This window comes from Salarias fasciatus, chromosome 10 (assembly GCF_902148845.1).
Source record: "Salarias fasciatus chromosome 10, fSalaFa1.1, whole genome shotgun sequence".
Taxonomy (NCBI): Eukaryota; Metazoa; Chordata; class Actinopteri; order Blenniiformes; family Blenniidae; genus Salarias; species Salarias fasciatus.
Window position 1 is genome coordinate 17,555,560 of NC_043754.1, and position 9,954 is coordinate 17,565,513.

The 9,954-nt window shown below is 40.3% G+C and overlaps 1 protein-coding gene across 1 annotated transcript in view; it reads left to right on the top strand.

The window, feature by feature from the left end:
• mtnr1bb (melatonin receptor 1Bb) overlaps nucleotides 1–9,492 on the top strand; it is a 52,509-nt gene extending 43,017 nt beyond the window's left edge. Inside the window, exons 5-6 of the transcript XR_003932346.1 lie at nucleotides 3,541–3,544; nucleotides 9,482–9,492. The gene's annotated coding sequence lies outside the window, so the exon portion shown is untranslated. The remainder of the gene's footprint in view (nucleotides 1–3,540; nucleotides 3,545–9,481) is intronic.
• Nucleotides 9,493–9,954: the final 462 nt, after the last annotated feature.

Sequence of the window (9,954 nt, forward strand, 5' to 3'; positions counted from 1 at the left end):
AAACCTGACGTCTGAATTCTCCCTAAAAATCCACAATGCTCTCAGCTCATTTGCAGTCTCACATCACTCCGCAGAGTGTGCGAGAAGAAAGGACTGCCAGACAGAATGAGGCTCCCGGAGAAGTAAATGCAGATTAGATTTTAGCAGACGGCAGGACACGGGCAAGTGGCTGGAGGTGATTCAGCACCGGAGGCAAAGACTATGATTAAGAAAGGAGGGTGTGGTGCTGAGAACTGCCTCCTCCTCCCGATGAATAATTGCAGGGGATGATATCCAGATGGTGGTCTTGACTCATCCTTATAATCAGACTCAACACACATATCACTGCTATAACAGGATATTAGAGGGAAAAAGTCAATCAACATCTTCAAGAGAATAATTTCGTGATGTCACGCAGCTCTCGTCTCGTATGAGATATTCCCCATATGGAACGGCGGGATAAGGACGACATGGTCATTTCTGCCGTTGGTGTGATAATACAGTTTTTAATCTCACATCCTCACGGCTCCACATATAATTGGCGCCCTTTGCATAGAACCGCATTCCCGCAAACCACAACAGCACAATATGCTGGTTCAGATTGCGTGGTCACCTGATATTAAAGTGGCTAATAGGGCAAGTATCCTAATTTTGTTCCACTGTTGAATGCTCTCTCACTCCCACTGTTCTGCACTCTCTAAAAGCGGGAGCGTGTGCAGTGTCTGCTGGCAAGAGGCCACCGTGAATATCACAAGTTCAACAGATCAGCAAAGAGTTCGCACTCATATTTCAAAATGATGACTCTGTCTCCCACTGGGCAGGCAATTTTCTTACCCGGGCTTAACTGACTGGCTGTGTGTGCCATTAATAATTCTGATTAACATTTCATGTGTAAAGGGGGGCTTTAATTGCACTTAATGCATGGATTAACAAAGATAATCCATGCATTAGATTAACTTTGTTAATCCATGTATTCATTTCACCCATTTGTCATGTTTTATAATTTAGAAGCGTGTGCTTACAGTAACATTGTCACAGACTCTGCGGTGGAAATATATGGACGACTTCTTTACTTGAGAAGTTTTATTTACTTGTAACTGAGAGAATTTCTGACCTTGACCAAGGCTGTGGGGAAAAAATAGCCCTGCTCTAACGATTCAGAAACACGTGTGGCCTTTTGACCCCTTCACATTTAAGCCAGGAATAGCATCCTCGATCCTCCCATGTGTTGCAAGACAGCATCAGGTTTTAAAAAATACAAAAGGAATAGAAGAGTAATTTTTTTTAATTACCTTTTTTTTCCAGTCCTGTCATAATAGCTCTATGTTCAAATAGAAAGTGGATGTTTTCACAACCTTAGCATTGTTCTGCTGTGTATCATTTCAGTTTCAATTAAAACAGATCAGAATGTCTCTTTTTAATAAACTGTTAATGTCTTTTTGTTTAACTCTTTTGAAACCAATATGAAAATGCTCTTTGTGAGCTTCTCATTAATAAATTACATTCTTATACTAAGCAAAATATTTAATTCAAAGACAAAATTTTATGTCTATACTTTCTTGTGTTCACTCTAAATTTCAGTCTAACTTAACTGACATCTTTAGAAACTTTAGTACTTTCATAAGACAGTTAGGAAATTGCAACAATGTTCAGGTGCACAGAAAGAGTTTGAAGTGGTTAAGTTCCGGTCCGCCAGAGATTGTTATAGGGGTTGAATAAGTCTGACCTGTAACAATGAAAATAGGTATGGCCTTTCTTTCCGCAACAGGATGACTATAATTATTACAAACTGTCTTTTTCGAGACGGAACTGGCATTTTGACACGGTAGACAAGTCTTAACAGCCGCACTTGAAGTATTTTTCTGAGAGCCAGACTTAGTTTTACAAGCACGGCCAAGAGAAAACCCTGTCCGAAAACCACCGAGTCCGAGCGGCCTCGTCACGATTGCAGCTTGTGCCAGCCGACTCCTCTTCTGCCGCCGAACGGCAAACATGGCGGTATCATCACCACTCCACTTCAAACATTGTCAATTACTCCACTCGGCAACTGCCAGGAGTGCACTGACGAGCCGCTACAAGAGTCAGCTGTCTGCTCTTCGCCGAGGACAACAAGAGCCTGAAGACAACTGATAACTACTGAGACCTCCAATATTTCCCTCTGGTTGTCATGACAACAGACACGGGCCGACACCATCCCTTCTCTGTAACAAAATCAACAGTCCCTAAACAAACAGAAACTGGAAAGCAGCCAACCTGTCATGCTCCTCTAAATCTAACTGAGCGTTCGGAGGTGACGATTAGCTAGTCCACCACTTGCGATGTGCTCTCAGTTTGTTTTATCACAGCGCAGTGGTCAAAGTCAGCAGTCACAGCTGCTATCCAGTGCCATCAATATTACCTCAGGCCCCACCAGAGGTCTCTTTGTGGTTGCTGCTGCGAAGTAAGATTTTCTGCTAATAAAGCAACACGTGCCGTTTGCGATTATAAAGCTTTATTCAAATGGGTGTTGCAGCAGACAGAAGCCGATCGCAGCTGACTGGAGGAAAAAGCCAAGGAACGCGCTGGGCAGGACGCCAATCCATCACAGGAGGAACGCATGGGAGTGATCATCACGCACACAAAAGCATGTTTCTAGAGGAGTGTAAAGCCTTGGCCTCTAGTCTCATAGGCACACACACACACACACACACACACACCGATTATTTCAAAAACAGCGCTAATATATAAAATTGAAAGTGAGACTCTTAGTGACAGTTATCCACTCAACCCATTCACTCACATGATCAGATATCGACAGAGGTCGTGCAAAGCAGCTCAGCATTCATTAAGAGCAATCTGGTGTTCAGTTCTTACCCAAAGGCCTTTCAGACACATGGATGAGGCAACATGGCGGATCAAACCCCCAACACTGGCATCTGAGGAAAATGTACCATTTCAAATTTCAAACACCCCCCAAAAAAAACAAAAAAAAAAATCATAAACAAAAAAAAGCTTGTTGTTGCCATTTGTTGTTTTGCAGGCTGGGTCAATTAGCTCATATTCTGTCTGATGTTAAATAATTGGTTGTCCAAAAACGACATCTGATTGTCACATTTATTCTCAACATTCAAAGACTGTTTCTCTTATTCTTGTTGATGAATGAGCACATTTCCCCTCAGTGTAAATCTATCAGGCACGTAGTCGGCTCCTTCTGATGCGCATGCAGGACAAAAACCTCTCCTCAATCGTGTTGGTGCAGAGGAAAGTCTAAGAATTTAAAAATGCAAAGCTGTTTGGAATGATCATTGCTTTTGCAAGACTGCACTTTAGTGGAAGGGCTGCGTGATATGATAGAAAATAAAATAAAGAATATTGAATATAAATACGAGGATGCAAAGGAGGCAGTGCAGGATACACTGACTTTAATCTCCAATCATATACTTACACTGTCCCAACATGTTATATATACTAAGGAATACATATAGCGGTGGGAAAGTAGCACTGCTGCTGTTTGTATGTTCCTGAGCTGTGAAGGCTGTTTATGTGCCTTTTTCCAGCAGGTGCACCATTTCAATCCGTCAGCCCAGTGACACGCAGGTCAGATGAAATGGGAGCCCTAAATTGTAGGTGTGATTGTGTTTCGCTGTGATAGACCGGAAACCGTGAGCACAGCGGTTGAGAGCGGGGGGTACACTCCCATTCAGGCATGCTCGGCCAAAAGCACTGCATGGCCCTGAAATGAAAAGGACAAACAGTGTAGATAATGGATGGATGTGTGATGGGAAAGGAAAAGCACGTTTTGGTTAATTCAGAACCAATTAGGCTATTGTACCTCTCACGACTTAAGTAAACTGGTTGTTAATCGAGCTCACAATAAATATCTGCAATCAGTAGCAAGTGACTCACTGAAGGTATTGTTTCAAAAACACAATTTCTTCTCTGCCTAAATAAAGTGTTTCTCTCTTCAAGAACCACTTCACACCCTGAGAATTGCCTCGTCTCCACTCCGTCACCCTTCGTTCTCTTCCTCTACAGCATGGATCACGGAAAGCAAACACTTTTATTTGCCATGCAGAATATGTTTGATTATTAGCCACAGCAGTATTTTATTACAGTGACTTGTACTGTGACCCAGATGCAGGCATGTTTTGTGAAAGAATCTGATATCAGTTCAATAAAAAGAAAAAAAAAAAAACGTGAAAAGAAAGAACTTGGTTTGGTGGCTGAAAACAGTGGAAGCGACGCTGTAAATACAGATCAGAAGGTTTGCTTGGACAACATGTGTTTATCTCCACACAGAATTTGTTTTGACATTTGGACTGGAAGCCCTTAATTATTCATTCTTGCTTGGATTTCGGACAACAACTTCTAGTGCAGACCTCAGTATGCCACATGAGTTATGCATTTACCGATATGTGAAATGCATATCAATGCTTCTCTCTGAAGAGTGTTAAGAATGTATTTCTTTTAGAAGTGAACTCAAAAGGGGCATTTTGTGTACTTTTTGACCTACATGTAAAACTTCATCAGGAACAGGTGAAGTAATTAGTTGAACAGGATTTAAATTAGACGCTGACCTCTCTTATCCTCAGTACAACTTCAGATTTAACACCAAGATTAAGTTTTTTGAATAAATATGTGTGAAGGGCATTTAGTACGTCCATTTGGCTCTTCAAACCTTATGCAAATGACTACGCTTCTTTCAATACATACGAAATACTTTCTTTTTTAAAGAAACATTATGTCAAAGATTTCAATCAAAAGTCAGCTTAATTACTTTAGCCCTTCATTTCTGAGATGCATTTGAAATACACCAAGGGTTAAAAAAAAAAAAGTGGTTCAGAGGTTCAGCTTTTTTAATTATTATTTCAGTGTCATAGTTCTCTTTGTTTTCTTTTTTGGCCCCTTTGTCTATAACTCAAAAGCTGCTGAAAATGGACATCAGCAGAGGAACGTCTGTGTGAGTTTTGACCTGGCAGCCTGGCGTAATTTAGCTACAAACTGATAATATCACTGCTGCAATGGTGGAAACTTATCCAGTTTTCAGAGAGTTCTTCTGATTTCGAGACTAAGAATTAGATGTCTTATCTGATGTTTTTGACTTGAGTTTCAAAATTAGGCCGTATGGACAATCAAACTTTCTTTGCAGCTTAACACTGATTTATTAATTTCACTAATTTGTTTTAATGTGCCTGATTAAAATAAAGATGCAGGGTATTTTTTTTAAGTTCTGTTAGTTAGTTTTTTTTTTTGTTTTTTTTTTGGAGTTTCCATGTCCACTCAGCTGGGATCACCGCAGATAATCATAGATCATCACAGTCTCATTTAGACCCCAACATGGATTAAATATGCATGAAACATCATTAAACGAATGTCCATATGAAATTCCTCTTCTTGAAAACACTTTACATTTCATCTCATTTTCATCGTTCACAAAATGACAGCTAAAGTCAGTAGTAATTACGCTGTCATTATTTTCCCATTTACTATGCAGGCATGCTAAGTGCCAGTGGGATGCAGGTAGATCTATGAGACCATCTCAACATCTGCAGAACCAGCCCTGGAAACACCTGTGAAATGAATAATGGATATCTCTTCATTCTCTACAAAACACAGGTAAATCGTACGGCTCGTCCACGGATTCTTGTTTAACCTGAGTTCCAACAGCATTGCCAAAAACAGTTTGCAAATAACATGATGTTCCAGAGTATGTTTGGAACTTCTCAGATATGACTACCGGGGTTATTAAGCTTTTTCTCAAATGCATGCGAGTGTGTGTTCACTTCCTTAAAATTCCCTCCTCTGATTGGCAGGTGGTCCCAACCCTCCTGATCCAAATCTGCTCAGCAGAGGCAGTCCAGAAGGTGTCTCAGTTGCCTGACTAGAAGGATTAAAGACGACATCAAACAGTAATCTCAGATCTGTTCATTACAGCTTCCCTGATAAAATGGAAATATGGATATGAGTTATGCAAGTTGAATGAAGGGAGAGAGGCTCTGAAATCTGTTGACGGAGCTAAATGACTCCAGCACAATGAGTGTCACTGAGTTGCATTAAATCATTCATATCATAACCTCCTCATACCAGCCAGTAAACTTTGGAGCTAACCATATATCCAGACACAATGTAATTCAATTCTTGATTGCAGGACAAACCAGCCAGTTCATCACAGCGCAACTCGGACCATGGAAACAATCCCCGAGTTTTATTGTCAGTTCAGTGCATGTAGTTAAAAAATCCATTCGGGTAATGACAGAAGCTGTCAACCGGTCACTCCACGGTGCACCGTCGCCAACAGTTTCCTCAAATTATTCCCCTAATTAACTTCTAACAGAGCATGATTCATGTTTCATTATTAAACCTCCGGTGCAGAGCATCAAAATCAGACAGCGTTTATCGAAGGTTTGGTCTTTTCCCCCTCCGAAGACACCTGCATCACTTTAAATCTTTATTTGTTTTTGCTATTATCTAATCGGGCCTCAGCGAGACCGGCACATCTTAAATGGCTAAAATGGTTTTAGAAATTGTTATTCTTGTCTTATCTTGTGAAGACATGTAATAATTTAGTTTTATGGAGATTTTTGAGATTTTGCTTCCCTTGTGCTCCCACAATAACAGTAAAAAATTAATATGTTTTTTTACTGTGTTTTGTCCTTCCTCAAATTCAATATTCCACCTCTGTCCCTTTTGATTAATCATGTCCTTGGTGTTGTGACTCCACAACACATACATCAATAACAATATAATGCAAATTACACATGCAAATGAATAATGCCGCGTGACTTTGATCCCCTCACACATGATCAGAAATAAACACCTGATTAGGATGTGACGTGATTTGAGATCCTAATTTGTAAGCATGTTACATCTGGTCAAACCTTTTTTTGATTGTACAACATGCATGTTAACATGAAATGCTATCTACACCCTTGTGTTTAATCACAACCGTGACTATGAGCTGAAAAGCTGTGGCAAGAAAACAGAGCGTGGCAAAAACCTGGTTTCTCGGTTATAATGTGTCGTATTGCATTTTTTTCCTGACTGCTATTCGTTTTTTGAGGGGTTTTCTTTTTTGGCATCTGTTGATTGTTTCCTGGAAATACCGTGCCATACTATTAGGTTGCCTTATGAGACTATAAGTAGCCACTGGCCATATGATGGGGGAACCTTGGAAGTTCATGATTTGAAAAAAAGAAGACTATTGAAAATGTTGAGGACTCCATCATCTAATTGGCTTTTCTATCAGACTTCAAGTTTGGTGGACTGGCTCAGAGAGGACGAGGGACAAGCTGCTTAACTGTTTGGCTGGAGAATAAAGCTGTATGACTGGTTAACTGATTCAGAAAGGAGGTCAGGGCCAACTGTCTGATTACACTCTCATGTGGGGCCTTCCGCAGACTGTAGAGCACTGCATGGCCAGAGTCTGGACCTGGCACCTCTAAATCACAGGCGAATGCCACCCAACAGCCGAGGCAGATATAGGCACATAACAGAGGACAATCAATCTGATGTGAGCACGCTCTGCGGTCCAATGACCATATGGATCAAAGGAAAGCTTAGAAAATCCTGGCTGACTTGTGTCATTTGTTCAATTTTCTCCACTGAAGGTCTCCGCAAAGCTGCACACACTGAGACACACACCAACACTGCCGCTTAGGAAAAAGGTTCTCATATGTGTCTTGAAGAACTGTCGGCATAACCTCATCGGTTTTCTTGTCATTATTTATCTGGAAACACTTTTCTATTTTATTGTCTGGGAGACAATATTATTCTTTGTATTGTTGCCATGACAATTCATATGGAGAATTTCCATCATAAGCTTTTGGACTTTGTTTCCTTTTTCAAGCTGTGAAGAGCAATTCATGTAATACTTTTTACTGTTGCCAAATTGCATACAGTTTAATCTAACGATACTCAGCTTGTTGTCGACAACAGGATGTAGTCTCATGCGTCCTTGTCCTTACATGACTGTGATTTATGCAACATTTGGACATTTTAGCCGCTATTGAAACAGTTAAGAGTGCCAGCACTTTAATAAAAGCATTGTGATTAATACTCTTTTTTTTGGGATGGGAAAATAATGTGACTAAATAGATGAAAAATAAATAATAAAGGTGATTGAGTGGAAGATGTGCAGTACATGCATCAAGGCTGTGGATACTTTCAAATGTCACCCTAATAGAGAAGCTCAGCAGGATTTACACAGTGGATTAAAAAAAAAATGGAAAACCTGAATGGCTATGCGGATGTTAATAAAACCTTAAACCCCAGATGAGATCTTGTCCTTTTTTGGATGAGGGAGTTTATTGCACGCCACTGAACGTTGAGGTGCACATCAAAAATTAACAACCTGCCGGCGAACTGCAGGACTTTGAGGGGCAACTCAGAATGTTGCAGAATGAACGGATGAATCCTTTCATGAAGGGAACTCAGGTTTTAAAATAACAGATTAACAATAACAACTATCCCCGTTACCAGTCCACTGTGTGTGTATGACTTTATTTCCACAGTCCAAAAACTTTCTTTCAAGGTTAACTGTGACTCTGAAATTACCAATGTGAAGACTTGTGTACCTGCAGTGAGGACAACAGTGCAGAAAATACGTTTTAAGTTCCTGCAGGTGGGTGAACTCAGCAGCACTCAGAGCTGGTTCCTAACAAGCATCTCAGGAGGCTCAGTTGTGAAAAAGACATCATTATTTCATGATGACTGAACCCTCCTTTAAGTCCCGCATCGATCCGCCCCACTGGGTATTGACTTGTTACCAGCCAGGTACAAAGTTATCTTAAAAATTAAAATAATAGGTGAGTATTGCAGCATGCCTTCTCCTCAGGAGCGAGTGGAGGTGGGTCGTATGTGGGCTTCATGTGGGCTGAAAACCAGCCTCACATCTCATCAGGGAGTGAAGCCCGTTTACATTTTGACCAAAACCGGAGGAGTTAACTCAGGTTAGATTTCATCTCCAATATGAAGGCGTTGAACAGAGGTTTGAAGAGGGACACTCAGTCTGTCCGCCTGTTCATTTGCTTAGAAAAGGTTTATTACTATAAGAAAAGAACAATGCAAGTAAAAGTCTGTCATCTCATCTCATCTGCAAAATGAAATGAAAGGAAAGGGTAATTTGGGCCACATGCAAGCTTTGAGCAAGCCTGCTCCGTCTGTATGGTTAGCAAAGAAACTCATTTCCCCTGTGTCTGGAAAATGATTTCCCCTTTTATTGTCTTTTAGGTGCAACCAATATGAATACTCCTCATGTAGCAGGCTCTCTTAGCGCAACTAAATAACTCTTCAAAGATTAAACATGCGTCAAGACTTGCCAAAAGCACGCCATTGGCGATAGACATTTTAAGGCATTTGATCAATTATTTAGACCTCGACTGGTGTTATCGTTTTTATTGATGTATTTTCTTAGTCGTACTATGATTCAGCTTCTTTTAACTTCAGATCAACTTTTTCAGATGGTAGCTTGGAATCAAAAGAAGGTATTACTTTGAGCACAAGCACACAAAGGTTCTCAGTAAAGGAGAAAGTTGTGGATCTTTAGAAAAATAATGGGTGGATTTTTCTCTCGAAAACGAAGACTGGTTGCCAAAGCTGACACAATCACAATGCTTTGTTCAAAAGCTTGGAGTATTTAGAGAAGAGAGATTGAATTTGTTCAACAGATACAAGACAAGGACTACTTTCTCTTATTCTCAGGCTGAATTTTCCACAAATTGCAGGTTTTTTTTGTTTGTTTTTTTTCTTACACGGTGTAAAAAAACCCACCACACATTGATGTTTAGATGATCGGGCATCATCAGCAGTCTCTCAGAATCTGACTTGTGGCGCAATAATTCCCACCAGCCCACAACAAGTACAACCTGGAAACTGTGCGATAACAGAAAAAAAACAATCCATAAATGTTTGTCGATTGTGTACCGATCAGTTTTTCTAACCGCTTATTACAAAAGGAAAAAAGGATCATAAATGTAGATAACTTTAGACCAACTTGCA